Raw genomic sequence first — 16,146 nt, 5'->3', positions numbered from 1 at the left:
ATAAACGCAGCCCCTTGTCAGCATTGGTTATATTAAATCGTGATACATCACTTAATATCACGAAACGCCATCGACGAGCACGATTGTCGACCGTCCCCTGACGACAAACTTGACGGTGACGCCACGTGGGAATCATGTCACGATAGGTCTCATGCAGCGTATGCCCCGCTCTATAAGCCGATTTCTCACTGTATGGCGGTTGTAATGTCGTATGCGGACGGCATCTGCGTCGTTGCGTATTTTCAACCTTTGTGCCGTTACTGAACATCGATCGTTCAAGATATTTAAATTGCTTTTTCTATAGCTATGCCCGTTCTTAGAAATACAAACACAGTTGTTGGCGTTCGCCGTGCATCGTTTTTGTTGCGCCGCTCTTGTTGGGTAAATGTGATAAAGATACCTAACAGATAATCGAATATATAAAAATCAGAGATTAGATATTTATAAAGACACTATATAATACATTTGCAAGAAGAGGAGAATTTCAAATTGTCAAAATCTTAATATTGATTTTTGAGTACAACGCATTGAATCTTACTTACTGCAGATATCCCATCGCTTACGACACTATATACATGTATATTTATATGTGGCTTTCGCAGTGATGGCGTATTTTTCCAATTTTAAATATACTGGGTTGGTCTTCCCCGTTAGTACCAGTTATTTTAAAAATAGTGTTGACAGTCGAAACCCATTGGCTCGACTTCCTCGCTGGCTTGAACTGTAGTTAAAGGATCGATGTTTTTTTTACTTAATGTAAGCATTTACGCTTGGCTCGAATTTCCCGAGGCTCGAGGTATTTTTGCCGGTCACTGGGAGTTCGAGCCAACGGGGTTCGACTGTATATATATATGTATTGTCCAAGGTCAAGGTACTAAGTCACAAGCAGGGTCTAACTCTTATGGATATAGGGAAAACGTAAAACAAGTTTTGAATTAAAATACGGCATTAATGAATGCCATAAAAGTGTTTTTACGAAATATCGTAAACCAAAACATATAAAGAGTCGACAGCATGTGTATAAAAACTTTTCCCGAAATACATATCAGGGTGGACAATCAACCCTACTAGAAAAATATTGTTTTGTAAATAGTGCCAGACAAAAGTGGTAAAGGGAAAAGAAACAAAGAACTTTAACACTACTTATGATATGAAAATATGAAGAAAAACATGGACGTTAACGATGTGTTCACCATCAAATATTGACATGAAACAGTTAGATCGGCTCATTTCTCGAACTTTTTATAGTGCCAGATAATTAAACGGTAGGTGGTGGAGATAGTGGTGGTGGATTTTGTGAAAATAAAAGACCGACGCTTTCGCCAACGCTAAAAATATATCAGTAATGGCTACAGGGTATCGCGATTGGATGTCCAGTGCCACTTGAGATAAAACTCAAAGGTGATTGGCTGAGACAATAATCTACGCGGGAGCTTACTGCTGACATAATTAAACACCACTAAATTAATGTTTGAACAATTCCATAAATATTTGTTTGTTATAATAAAATTCAATTTATGTTTTGTCCCAAGGTTAAGGTACTGAGTCACAAGCCGGGTCGAACTCATATGGATGAAGGGAAAACGTAACACAAGCTTTGAATGAAAATAGGGCATTCATTAATGCCATAATTAAGTGTTTTCACGAAAAATCGTAAAATAAAACATAACTGTCAATAGTTTGTGTTTAATAACTTTTTCCGAAATATATATCTAGGTGGACAATATCCCATGAGGAAAATCCTCCACCCGTATCGTATGACATGACTTAAATAATAAATATACACAATTAAAACGACGGCGAAATCATATAATATCTTTTAATCTTGCAAGTGGCGTACAATCGGCCTCATATTAGCTCGTATTGATAATTCTAGGTTTGTTTTGAGGAAGTCTTGCATTTGTCGATTTTGGGACCATCCGGTGGCAAGTCCCTTTAAACTGAGAAGTATGAAATGTTATTTACCAATCGCTGACGACAGTAGTTCATCAGTCAATTGTAACCACGCCCCCCCCCCCCAGGTCCGGGGAATAGCGGGGACTTTGACTTTCGGTCCAGCCAAGCCCGGGTAAAATCCCCACACTGCAGGGACGAACAGATGGTAAAATCCCGGCCAAATGGCCCCACACCCAGGGACCCTAGGTTAGGCCCTCTGCTATATTTTGAGCGAAGACAAAACCGCCGCATTCACCCGGCACTGCAGGGCCACCTGAAGGTAAAACCACGGTTCAATTCCCCGGCTATCCCCGGCATAACCCCGGACCTGGAGGGGGGCGTGGTTACAATTGCCTGGTGCATAGGGGACGTATCTTTTAATCAATCTCAAACATATTCGAGGGATGGTCATTAATTTCGTAGACTTGTCCCTTAATTTTGTTCATACCAATTACAAAATACTAATTAGTACCATTTGAAAGAGTAAACCTTTTTCTTGCATACCGGACGTGTGTTTCCGGTCACGTGACCGTTGCTGGAAAAACTCATCTTACACCCCCCATGTAGGATGAGACAATACTTCTTCTTAAAATTGAAAATAAATAATCGCAAACTATTTGACGTCAATAAATATTTAAAATTACTGCGCTTTATGACGTCAGTACATAACGTTGCACGCGCTTTTTTTTGAAATGTACAAAATTGCGTTTTCTACGTCAAGTTTTCCACAAATTTATAATTTTAGGTATGCAAGAAAAAATATCAATCACGTTTTTCCGGTCAGGATCGAAAAATCTGACCCTCGGGCACGCTGCGTGACCGGCTTACGCGCGTGCCCTCGGGTCGGATTTTTCTATCCGTACCGGAAACACATGATACTTACTGCCTCGATAAGAGTAGCATGACATAGTATAGCACGAAACAACACAATATAATGCAACCATAGTAACGCGCTACCGGCCATGTGACGTTTTGTTTTACACATGCTGAATTTAAAAATTTAATGAAATAAATATCAGCTGCAGAAAATCTTAAAAACTCCGCGATTATGTTTGACGACGTTTGCGCGACGTCATCTGAACATTTGACGTCAATCGGTCGTTGCATTTTGAAATAAACAACGTCTGCTCTTAGACAGTCACGCATGCTATAAAATATATCGTCACAAGAACGTTTTGAAATTCGCTCAAACATTTAATTTTGCAAAGAAATAGGGAAAACACGATCCGAAACGTATAAGCTACTAAAGCTGACACGGGGAGAAAACTGCGTTTTCCGTGCGCTTGTTTTCAAGTGACATCGACACTGTTATGACAGTCCATTGAAGATGATGCAGGTTGTGGACGGAAGTCAACATTCGAACCGTTAGCCGTGACGTCAATTGACGAGAAACTGAAAGCTGACTGCACAGTGACTACACTACGGGAGCTGTGTAACGCCGCATAGCGGCATCGCCGCATTAACGTGTTTCAACGCCTTTTTCATGGGGCTAGAAGGAACACTTTCACCGCATAAAAAGCAATTATAACATATACTAGTACAATAGTGGTTGATAAAGTTTCATCAAGAGCAGTCTTAGTTTTTTTATGTCCACTTAACAAGCTTTGAACTAGACTTTTAGAGACGTAATTTTTGACAAAGATTTAGTAAGATCGGTTTAAATGTGAACCAAACCAATTGATCTTTCTGCGAAAACGTTTGAAATGACGTCCTATGACGTAACATATATTCTTGCATTATTGTCAGACTGACGGGCATGTACTTGACAATGCGCACTTTTAGCATGTACGTGAAGTAAGCGGCCATGCGTCCTAGCGGCCTAGCGACGTGAAGTTATCGGCCTAGCGGCGTGAAGTTATCGGCCTAGCGGCGTGAAGTTATCGGCCGAGCAACTTGAAGTTAGCGGCCTGGCGGCCTAGCGGCGTGAAGTTGGCGGCCTAGCGGCCTAAAATTGAATCCTATTTCAAAGCATGTTTACATGCATTCTCTCTTAAAACAATGAATAGTATCTGTTTTTATGCTCAAATTAACACATTGAAGCTATTATCAACATTTTTTTTAATGTCGATAAAGTAGTCAGCTATTTTAAAGCATTAAACATGCCTGTTCTTCGAAACCAATGATATATTTACTGTTTTATGCACAAATAATCACTCTTAAGCAACTAACGTTTTTTTTTTTCAAAAATAGTCGATCAAGCAGTTCAGCGGCCTAGCGGCCTAAAATTGGTTTCTAATATAAACCATTTATACATGCCTTTCCTTCTCTAAAAAATGACAAAGTTATGGTTTCTATCACAAATCACCATCCTGTCTGCATTTCGCCCAAAACTCGACAAAGCTGCCTAAAAATCCATTAAAGCGAAAATCAGCATTTTTATTTTTTGTATTTAGCAAAATTGTTAAACGATAGATTAATCATTGTTTTGGAAGAAAACGCATGTATACATACCATTTTAGGCTGCTGAACTTCACACCGCTAGGCCGCTGAAGTGTTCGATCGACATTTAAAAAAAAAGGTTTATAATTGCTTAAGAGTGATAATTTGGGCATAAACACAGAAATATATATAAAAAAATAGAAAAAGAGGCATGTTCACATGCTTTGAAAAGCTGACTGCTTGTTCGACTTTTTAAAAAAAAATGTTGATAATCGACTCAGAGTAATCGTGAGTGCTTAATACTCAGTTAATATTTCTTTTTTTTATAAGAAAATAAATATCATTTTAGGCCGCAAGGCCGCTAGGCCGCTAACTACATACTTTTAACGTCATTTCAAACTAATAATAGGGTCATCACGGACTTCTTTCTTTCATTGATTGTGTTTTAATGCACTAGTCATTTGAACACTCTAAGGGTTAATTTTCAACTTCCATTTTGGCTCAACTTGCATGCCAACTTTTCCCATATTTTCTTTCAAATGACAGTAATATGCAACGCCCTAATCTTAATCATCACCACAATCACAACCACTACCACCATCATCATCCCCACAACCATCATCATCATCATCATCATCATCATCATCATCATCATCATCATCATCATCATCACAACCACCATCATCATCTCCACAATCAAAACCACCACCATCATCTCCACAACACAACCACCACCATCATCATCATCCCCACCATCATCATTATTACCAACGCCAGCATCATCATAACTATCATAATTATTATCATCATCATCATCATCATCATCATCATCATCATCATCATCATCATCATCATCATCATCATCATCATCATCATCATCATCATCATCATCATCATCATCATCATCACAACCACCATCATCATCTCCACAATCAAAACCACCACCATCATCTCCACAACACAACCACCACCATCATCATCATCCCCACCATCATCATTATTACCAACGCCAGCATCATCATAACTATCATAATTATTATCATCATCATCATCATCATCATCATCATCATCATCATCATCATCATCATCATCATCATCATCATCATCTTCATCATCATCATCATCATCATCTTTATCATCATCATCATCATCATCATCATCATCATCATCATCAACGTCATCACCATCGTTTTTGTTGAAATATTTTTTAGCTTTATAATAAATGGTTAGGTTAATCCTCTTAATGTGGCAAAAAGTCAAAGTTGCACCCCATATACGCAATATCTGCTTTATGCGTTGAGCGTCGCCGCAAAAACGTTTACGCGTTGAAAATCACCTCATAAACGAAAACAACACGTTTATTCTATCGAAGTTTTCTATCTGGAACAGAAACTCATAATTGGTATTTTTTCTAGCATATCTTAATCAAAGCGCTGAAAGCGCTGCAAGACTGTCGGTGACGTAACTGAAGCAAGCAAACACTACCGCAAAGTTCTTTCAAATGAAACGTGATCAAATGATTTCATACAAATGATGAACACTCTTTAAGGTAGATGAAGAAGGATAAATGTGATTATAATAAGCACAAATATATTGGCCCTACTTAATCATGTATCCAATGGCCTACAAGATTCTTAATTTAAATTTCCTAATTTTGAACCGCTTTAAATTAGTTAAATGCATATTCATTATGTTAAAATTGCTTCAATTTATGACGTCGTTATAACAGTTTCAGTAAGCAATTACATTCCTTCATTTCATTAGGGTCTGTTGAAGCCAATGTCTTTAAAATGCAAATACAATACAAACTATACCCAATATTCAAGGGACATAATAAAAATATAACTTTAAAATGATGCTCTTTCAAGCCTAAAAATGCCTCCCAGAACTTCTATCAACAGAGTCCACATATCTACAAAATTTGTGCTCGAGTTACTTTCTTTGATATAAAAGTGAAAACAAATCTGCATGGTGCTGTGGCATCATACCATGAAAAAAACTAATATCTTTAAAATGTGTTTTCTAGTTTGTTTTTATTATAAAAGTGTTAATAAATCTGCATGGTGCTGAAGAAAAAAAAATTAATGTCTTAAATTTCAAACCTGCAGCATTAATTAGCGCCATGTTGTCAAGAATATCTTGACAATTGAATGAAATATGCATGGACCGAAATGACAGCTGGTTTTTCATTGACAAAAGATGCCTTTCAGGCAGTTTTAAGATTATGCTTTTCAAAGTATGAGGGTAGTTGGTACAGTTTTCACTCATATTCAGATGATGGCTGATATTTGCTGATAAACATGTATCCTCTTAGCAGCAGGGAATAAGTAAATGACATAGTTTTAATGATCAATATTGGAGATGTGACCTTGACCTCCAAATCCAAAGGGGTCATCTGCTGGTCACCCCAAACCTAAATTTCAAGTTTGAAGGCCATGGGTGCAGACTTTGTCGAGTTGTCACACAGGCAAGCTTTTTGCGTTCAATGGTCTGTGACAAATCAATAGGGCTCACCTACTCGTCAGGCCCAACCCCAAAGTCAAGTTGTTCAAGGGCCATGGGTGCAGGCTTTGTCCAGTCATTATTAGTACAACCTTTTAGCATTCAAGGTCACTGTGACCTTGACTTTTGACCCAATGACCCCTTAAATCAATAGGATCTTCTAATAGTCAGACTTAGCCTCCATGTTGAGTTTGAGGGCCATAGGTGCAGGCATTGTCAACTTATCAGTCAGATGTATGGTTTGACACCTTCCTGTTCAAGGTCACTGTGACCTTTGACCATATTACCCCTAAAATCAAAAGGGGTAATCTACTGGTTAAACCAAACTTTCATGTCAAGTTTGACAATAGGTCTAGGAATTGTAGAGTTATCAACCGGAAAAGCTTTGGTCTACTGTCAGACAGACGGACGTAGCGGCCAACATGTGCAAAGCAATATACTCCTCTTCTTTGATAGGGGCATAATAAATTGAAATTGATTAAATATTTTTGTTTATTATGTTAATTAACTTACATTACATACAACAAGTACCATTTTGATATTTTCGAATGCTCATTTGGGCATGTACATGGGTTTTGATCTGACTATGAACATGAAACTACATAGTGATGTTCCCTCCTATCAATTCTAAATTTAAATAACCATGAGAAAAAAAGTATGTTTTCACTGCACCATGAATAAATATGTCAAACAAAATAAATGTCAAGTTATTCAAGATTAATTTAACACTGTTCTTTTGATGATTTCCGTGCATTCCTGACTGCAGGTTTTTCCCATTTTCTCACACAGTTATTTCATATTGGCCTTACAAGGTCAGATCTTGAGTTGGGTCTTCATTGCTGGACACTATCTCTTTATCTCCACACAGAAAACACACTGGTGCAAGTTTCACTGCAACAACTGCAAAAAAAGTTATATTATATTCTAACTGAACTCTGCATCAATATTCAATTATTTTTTATTGGATTTAGGAAATGTCTTTGTTTTAAAGGGTTCATATAAATTAATGCATTTTTTTCAATTTAATGCATTATCATGCTGGACTCTTTGACATTGATGGTTAAAACAAAGAAGGCATATGATTTGTGTACAGATTAAACATTATTAATTATAAATGTGTTCTTTAATTAATAGCGGCTAAAACACGGTATTTGTCCATTTTATATTTTTTTGGTTGTTATACATAGATTGAAGGAAAGTGTGTTATTTCAAACTTAATTCTTTGCAGCCAAAGCATGTAACCTAGTCCACTCCTGCTGGCCTCCAAATTTCAAGTGAAAATATCAATTTGGATTCGAGTAACAGCAAAAAACATATCCCGAAAATGGCCATTTTCAAGCGTTATGCTGTCTCATTTGATTTTTTTATATATTCAAACTGTTATATATCTATTTTGCATGATGATTTGGAAAAAATGCATTACCTCAGCTTATAGAAAAAGTGCTAAATTTTGGTGGGTAAATCAAGAAAATAGACAAATTATTACAGAAAATATGACTTATTAACATAAAGTGGTGCTTTTGCCAATTTTTCAAAATCACAATAAGTATCCCTTGTTATATGCATGAAAAACATTGAAAATTCACCCATTTACAAGTGATAACTGTTTTGTAAGACTGATTATTAATCAAACTTCCAATTTTTTGTTGCTTTGGGCATTCATGATTCACATTCTTAAAAAGAAGGAGGTTCACCTGTAAGATTTTCAGGGTTAAAAAATCTGTAGAGTCCGTAACCATGGGTTTGTATCTACATATGTATTAATGACAGAAATGTGGCATTCCACAAATAAAAACCTCTGTATGAGTATGTTTAATGGCTGAAATATTTTTGGAATATTTTGATTTTAAGTTGCATTTTTTTACATATTTAATGTTACGGACACTACAAAATCTGCCTTCAAATTTTGATTTGAAATTTCCATTGTTTTCAATAGCATATTTCCTTATATTTTTTCATGGTAAAAGCAATTTTTTTATTGTGCAATATTGCATCATCTTTTAACTATTGGAAAATACCAATAAAACGGCTGATGCAACAATATTTGTGATGAATTATTGCATCATCCAAAACAACCGCCTTTCTAAGAAATACAACAGTCCAGCTGTAATGATGGAATCAGCTAAGAAAATGGCTTATTTTTGGTAATAGTCGGTCAGATTCCAGCAAGAAGTCCTTTCAAATGGAAAACACTAAAGGTGTTGGTTCCAGTGATGCTCTAGGTATGTATTATCCTTATCTAAACATTCCATGCTATGTTACGTAGGGTCCGTAACCAAAACCATATGTCTGTACATGATGCCCTGAATTAATGCAATTGTCCACATGAAATGCACATGTTGTGATGCTTATTTGTTGAAATTGCCATGCCCAACATATAACAAACTAAAATGGTCTTAACAGGTTGTTTAATGGAAATCGTATGACAGTATGACACACAATTTCATTTTGTGTAGCCTATTACGGAGCCGAGATGAAATATTTTTACATAAAGATTGGCGTGTATGCCAATGAATACAATCAGTGTTATAATATACAGATCACAGACACAGTGGATACTTGTTAAATGTACAGAATTGAAGCTTAAGTAATATTTGATTTGTACTTGTACTCAGGTTACAGACTCTACAAAATACGGCCACTTGTTTCTAAGTCTACTGTAAGTATGTTCAAAAACATTTTTATGAACAGAAACAATACAATTGAACAGAGTTGGGATGGTGTCATGGTATCAATGGGAAAGCATTGAAATAAAGAAATATGACAAAGTAAAGCGCTGCGTTTCTTGTGTGCCCAAAGAAGCTGATTTCAAAGTGTTTTTGACAGCTTTAGAGAAAGACATGATGGTGTACCCAGAGCATGCATTTAGAGCATCCTGGCAACAGAAACAAATGGGTGTATGTGTAGAGAAATTAACAAAGGGATCTGTAGCCATGGTAATGGATTTCAGTGAGAACTATGCATGTGTCTTCCAAAGTGAAGTGCAGTCAGGGTTCTTTGATAGAAACCAGGTAACTGTACATCCAATGATGTGCTACTATAAAGAAAGTCTTGATGACAAAGATGCTACAGTAAAACATGCCATCATTGGAATAAGTGAAGAAACCAAACATGATGCGGATTTAGCAATTGTCTTCGAGAATCAAGCCATTAAATTACTAGAAAGCAGAGGGGTGAAGATTGGTGTGCAGCCCAGTACAAGGGGAAAAAGGCGTTTGCTGATATCAGTCTCAGAAAGCAGCCCAAAATGACTCGAAACTACTTTGAAACGTCTCATGGAAAGAATGTCTGTGATGGGTTGGGTGCAACTGTAAAGAATGCTTGTTATCGTGCTGTAATAAGTAACAGGAAAGTTCTTGGTAATGCTGAAGACGTTTACCAATTTTGTCAAGAAACTCTGAATATGGAAGTAGTGGACACTGTAAAAAGCACTCTGTCGAGAAGAGAATTTGTATTTGTTGAAAATGTGAATAGAAACCGACCAGAAACAAATGTACAAACATTAACTGGAACACGGAAGCTGCACTCTGTTAAGTCTGTTGGTAAAGACTATGAGCTGAACTCAAGGAAACTTAGTTGTTACTGTGATGCTTGTGTGAATGGTGTAACATCAAAATGTGAGAATGTAGACATAGTTAATAAGTGGGAGAAAAGAAACCTTGATGTTATTAGTAAAGTCCAAGAAAAACTAAATGTAAAGAAGAAACAACCATCTAACAAGGAGCAGCCTAAAGCAACCTGCAAAGAACAAACAAAAGGACAGAAACAAATAACTTTGAAAAGAAAATCGGAGACCAAGCAACCAAAAGCCAAGAGGAGAAAAATAGAAGAGACAGCAGCAACAACATCCCAACAAGATACAGCCTTTCAACCTGGTGATTTTGTTACCGTTGGGCTCAAACTGAGAAAAGGACCCATAAGTGTTTACGTTGCTGAAATTACAAGTAAATCTGAAACAGAATATGGGCTTAAATATATGAAGAAAGCTGGAAACACATATGTGTGGCCTGAGAAGTCAGACGTTTCTCAGGAGCCAACAGAATATATCATTTCAAAGCTAGAAGCTCCTGAACTTGTCAATGAAAGAGGTCATTTTAAATTCAATACACAGGAACTCAGCAAAGTTAAAGTTAATCTGTTGAAAATACACAAACATGTGTATTTCAAATAGAAAATGTTGAGCATGTGTTGGTTCTTACAATGTGTAGAGTCCGTAACCGTAGTGCAGTCTATTTCTATCTCATACAAAAAATATGTTCTATTGATATAAACAGCAGAAACTGACTATAATTGATAGGAAAAGTGCTTATTTTAGAAAAACAATGTGCTTGGGGCACTTGGTTCTACAAACTTTAAAAGTTACAGTTAAAGTTGTGTGATCATTTTTGTCAATTTTTAGAGTTCATCGCAACTGGGATGAAATATGTTTTTTTTATGCTTATCTCAAGCAGAGATTTTATGCATTTGTTTGTTAACATTCTAATTGTTAGTTTTCTGTGTTAACCTGAATAATACAGACTTGTTTCCATTAAAATCTTTGTTGTTATATGCCTGTTGTAGTGTCTGTAACCTTACACTGACCTGTATGTAAAAGTCGCCAAAAAAATAAATTTATAAAAGCGACTGTAGGAAAACAAATATCATTTCCAATGACCGAAACTTTAAACTAAAAATGGACAAAATTTCATGGCCCTGCATGGAAGTTCATTTTTCCACCTTGGTGAGACACTTAGGTGGACAAATACCGTGTTTTAGCCGTAGACAAGTGGCAACAATTTCCCCAGTTAAAAAAGCTTACATTTGTATATCTGCAGATTAATCATTTGCATTTCTTTTGCTTTGATCATTTAAGTCAAATGAGTTAGACATGATAATGCATTAAAATAAGAAATATATTTTTGGGCATCAATCTATAGTGTGTGCCTTCAATCTAGAAATAAATTTCTTCTCAACAGATGCAAAATTATAAAAAAATATATAAACCAAGATTTTGATTATGACATACCTGCATAGTTAGTGGTCTCCATAACTGCTCAGAAATGCTCCCTATGACAAACTAAGTGCTGGTGTATGGCTGGGTAATAGTGCTGCTCCAACCAATAGCGCAATTCTTCCTACAGGTGGACCAGCTCCTCAATATGGTTTCTGTCATGGCAGTGATAACAGTATGTAACATGCCCTTTTCTACTTTCCAGAGAATGAATCTTCCAATCAAAATTACAAATTTAAGAACAAATATATACATATGCACATGTAATGTTGTTAAAAACAAACCATTTAGATGCCACAAAACTATAAGATTTTAGGTGAAATTTGAGCCAAATCAAAACATTTAGTCATTTAAAGCTGCACTCTCACAGATTTACTGTTTTTACAACTTTTGTCTTGGAAAGACCTATTTTTTTGCTAAAATATCTGCAAACCAGTGATATAAGACTACTGACAATATATTAGATTGCAGACTTCCATATTTCAGGTTGAAAACAAAGGTTTTATGGCTTAAAGCGTTACTAACGGTTTAAGAAAAATGCATAAAACATTTTGAACTTAAATATAAACATTTTCTGACAAATTTATTGTCAGCAATCTTATATGAATGGTTAACATGCATTTTCACATAAATTGGCCCGTTCCAAGACAAAAAATAAATAAAGTAGTCAAAACATTCAATCTGTAAGAGTGCTGCACTCTCAGTCACAGATTGAAGGTTTTGACAACTTCTTTTACCTTTTGGCTTGGAATAAGCTAATGAAAAGCAGTATGAAAACTGATGAAATAAGACTGCTGACAAAAGATACAGTACACTCCACGCGGAACTACCACTTTCCGTTTTCCTCGGCGGATTTCGGTCATCGCGGACACGACATCCAATTGATCATAATCCTCTTTCCTCGGCGTTTTTACTCGTTCACCCACCGAGGCTGATCAGTGGACCGTATAATTACAAAGGCCGCGTTACTCGGAGGTAAAAACACCGCGAAACTCGGAGGAAAACCGATAAGAATCTCCCACTATATCTAATTTTGTTTAATTTATTTGATAATTTTTGCTACACCCGTAATTGTTTATAAAAATCATTTATTTCGCGTAACTAATTTTCGGACACCCAAAGAACATCAATCGTAACTTTCACACTTACCAAGTTTCACAGACGAAGATTATCGATTTTCATCTTTTATCCTGACTAGATTACCTAACCGTATAGTACACCACTCTGATGTGAGATCATGTTTTTTATATTTACATTTGTAACTATTGGTTTTATGGTTAAAAGCATTACTAACGCTTTACTAATAATGAGATTTTTGGCACAGAACATCATCTTTTGACCGTATTAACATAAGAAAACAGCGTTCCAATATTTTCAGTTGTCTTTTTTGACTGAATTAATATAAGAAAGCAGCGATCCCCTTTTTCCAGTTGTCTGTTATGTCCAGTGTTCAGAAATTCGCATAAAATAATTCATTACAAGACCAAGAAATAAAAAAAGAGTTGGTAAAACAGACAATCTGTGAGAGTGCAGCTTTAACATATGATATGCATTATCAGCCAAGTGCAGACCTACTCACATCCTGGCTACACTACCAGTACATTCATCAGCTTTACTGATTCGAACCAGGCACATTTATAATGGTAGACTAGCATTTTACCATTCTGTGCTGGCCAGTAAAGTTCTCATTTGAATTAGAATTCAAAATGTGTATACCTTTGTTCATTTTTTTTGCCAACTCTGTTTCAACTGAACTTCCTAAATGAATGAGAAGTTTCAAAAAATAATTACAATATCTCAGTAAATACCTGCAATTATGTGTTTCTTGTGCAATCTGTCAGCTTTGGTAGGCTCAGGTTTCATTTTGTCCAACTCAATACTTGTAATCTTCTAGTCTGATGTACTGCCATCCAATTTTTAAGTCAGGTCAGGCAGCCATTTCAGCTTTGTTCCAGTTGATTGTATCAGATGATGTTAACAATACTAGCCTTGTATCCAGGCACTTCTCAATCTGAAAGTTTACAAAAGAACACGGCCTGTAATATTTAATAAAAAAATCATAATTGTTTACTCCTGGATGATGGGTTCTAAAGTAAACCTTTGAGAAAAGATGCTACTGGTATGGTGCTTGAACCCACGCCCATGTGAACACTTGCATGGAGATCTGTCAAACTGAGCTAACTGGGTAACTGATTTTTAGGCAGCTCCCAGCTTGGCTCTACAATTGACAGGTGCATTATACATTATAGAGACAATAAATCAAACACTTGAAGCACTAGTCCAAATAATAGTAACTTAACTGATCTTTTTACAAATTTTGAAATGCCATATCCTTCACATACAATTTTTTTGTACCAAAAGTGGGTAGCTATTCCGATTGGGATAATAATGACATAAACTGTTATACATGAAGATCACCTGCAAGGCTGCGGTGCATAGATTTACATAGATGTAAAATGGTTGTGTTTAAATGCATTAAATGCTTGTTTTGTGAAAAAAATCTTTGCACTTACATTGTAATAACTAAAATACGAATATAAACCTTTAATATCTATTTCAAACATATAATACTTATCTAACTACGATTTCAATATCTTTCAACGTCCACCCTGTTTTGCACAAACCCAATTAGATGTAAGGGATTGGAAGAATCCCATATAACACGTCTATTTTTTAGACTATTGAAGCATATATGTTCTTTTTTTATGGTTGAGACGTTTCAGGTTAAACAACAATTAAAAATGCGAAATAATTTTAGTGAATAATCTACTCTGAATTGAAAGTAACATGAAGATGTTGTAGTGAAGGATTTGCCATATATATATATTTACCACATTTTTTTTTATCGTAAAAAGAGTCCGTCAACGTACAAATATTTAGACTAAGAGATGTAGATCAGCAAGATGTACCTTCTAGTAAAAATAATTGTACGTTGACAGATTTTTTTCCGATTTTTGAAACAGCAAATCCTTCACGTACAAATTGTTTTGTACGAAAAGTGGGTAGTTATTCCGATCGGGATTCCGGGTTAAAGCATATTGCATCTATAACATATCATAAAAACAAGAAATATTACCAGATAATGTTATTTTATATAAATTCCGTAACCAAAAAGTAATATCAAGCAAATAATTATGAGTTTGATGGGTTTTTTCTTCATTTCATTCTGTCAAAACATAACAATATATACATGAAGGGCACCTGCAAGGCTGCAGTTCACAGTTTTACAACAATCGGAACATTTCGGCCATCAATTGTAACAACTCGCCATCTTCAGTAAGCTTCGAGATAGTCAATCCCTGTTGGATACTCGCTGAGGTGTTCAGATTGTTCGGCCAAGGCCGATTATCTCGAAGCTTGTCGGAGGTGGCCGAATCATTACGATTGGGTCAAGTTGTTCCACTTGGCATAATTGTTGTCTGTGTCAGTCAACTTTCGTTTTAATGAAAAGGTGAATAATGTGTTTTAATGCATTAAATGCTTGTTTTTTTGCAAAATAGCTTTGCACTTCCATGGTAAATATGAATATAAATCTTTACTTTATTATCCATTTCAACCATAAAATACTTCACTTAATACAATTTCAATATTTTTCAAACACCCCCGCTTTTTGCACAAAACCGTTTAGACGTTAGGGATTGGAAGAATCCCGTATAACACGTCTATTATTTCAGACTAATGTATATGTACCTTCGTGTCCGAAATCGATCACTTCCTGGCAGCTCATTTCTGGATTGTCTCCATCTAAATTTAACATTTTTAGACGCATACATTGATGCCATTTTTGCTTCGATTGATGTTAAAGCAATAGCACTAACTACAGGTCCGTTATTTTGTAGAAGAACGTGTTCGAAGTAACATTCAATTTCATTTCCGCATAATCGCCGCCATATTGTGTGTATGACTTTAAAAACTACACCCTATAGTCCAAAATAACAATAGGCATAACGTTGACACACTGTGATAGGTATAATCCAAATAATTTACTCAAACAAATACAATAGTTCGATTGCTGCTGAAAAAATCATTTGAAACATAAAAGCTATTTCACAAAATATGACATGACATGAACTCTTTAACCGCGTATGATTTATTTCTTAATAACTTTCATTCATAAAATAAGTTCTTTGCCGGGGTTTGCCTAGACTGGTACCCTTCGTTACTTTTTGATCAAAATCTTTTTGTAGAAAAGAGAAAAAGGGTACCAGTCTAGGGTTTGCCGGGTCAGTCTTGAATGCCGGGATATGTGTGACGTCACACGGGGTGCAAACATGTGGTGTAGCTTACTATTGGTTGTAGGGTAAAATGACTTCGTATGTAAATGCTATACTTTCATTATT

At 35.9% G+C, this 16,146-nt stretch overlaps 1 long non-coding RNA gene across 1 annotated transcript; it reads right to left on the bottom strand.

The window, feature by feature from the left end:
* Positions 1-7,294: 7,294 nt before the first annotated feature.
* On the bottom strand, positions 7,295-15,687 carry LOC128246504 (uncharacterized). Its single transcript, XR_008263266.1, has 4 exons — positions 15,497-15,687; positions 13,615-13,817; positions 11,822-11,961; positions 7,295-7,716 (listed from the first exon to the last, which is right to left on the bottom strand). It is a non-coding gene; the product is annotated as an uncharacterized LOC128246504 (long non-coding RNA).
* Positions 15,688-16,146: the final 459 nt, after the last annotated feature.

Source organism: Mya arenaria, chromosome 9 (assembly GCF_026914265.1).
Source record: "Mya arenaria isolate MELC-2E11 chromosome 9, ASM2691426v1".
Taxonomy (NCBI): domain Eukaryota; kingdom Metazoa; phylum Mollusca; class Bivalvia; order Myida; family Myidae; genus Mya; species Mya arenaria.
This window is presented reverse-complemented; position numbering and strand designations above follow the sequence as displayed.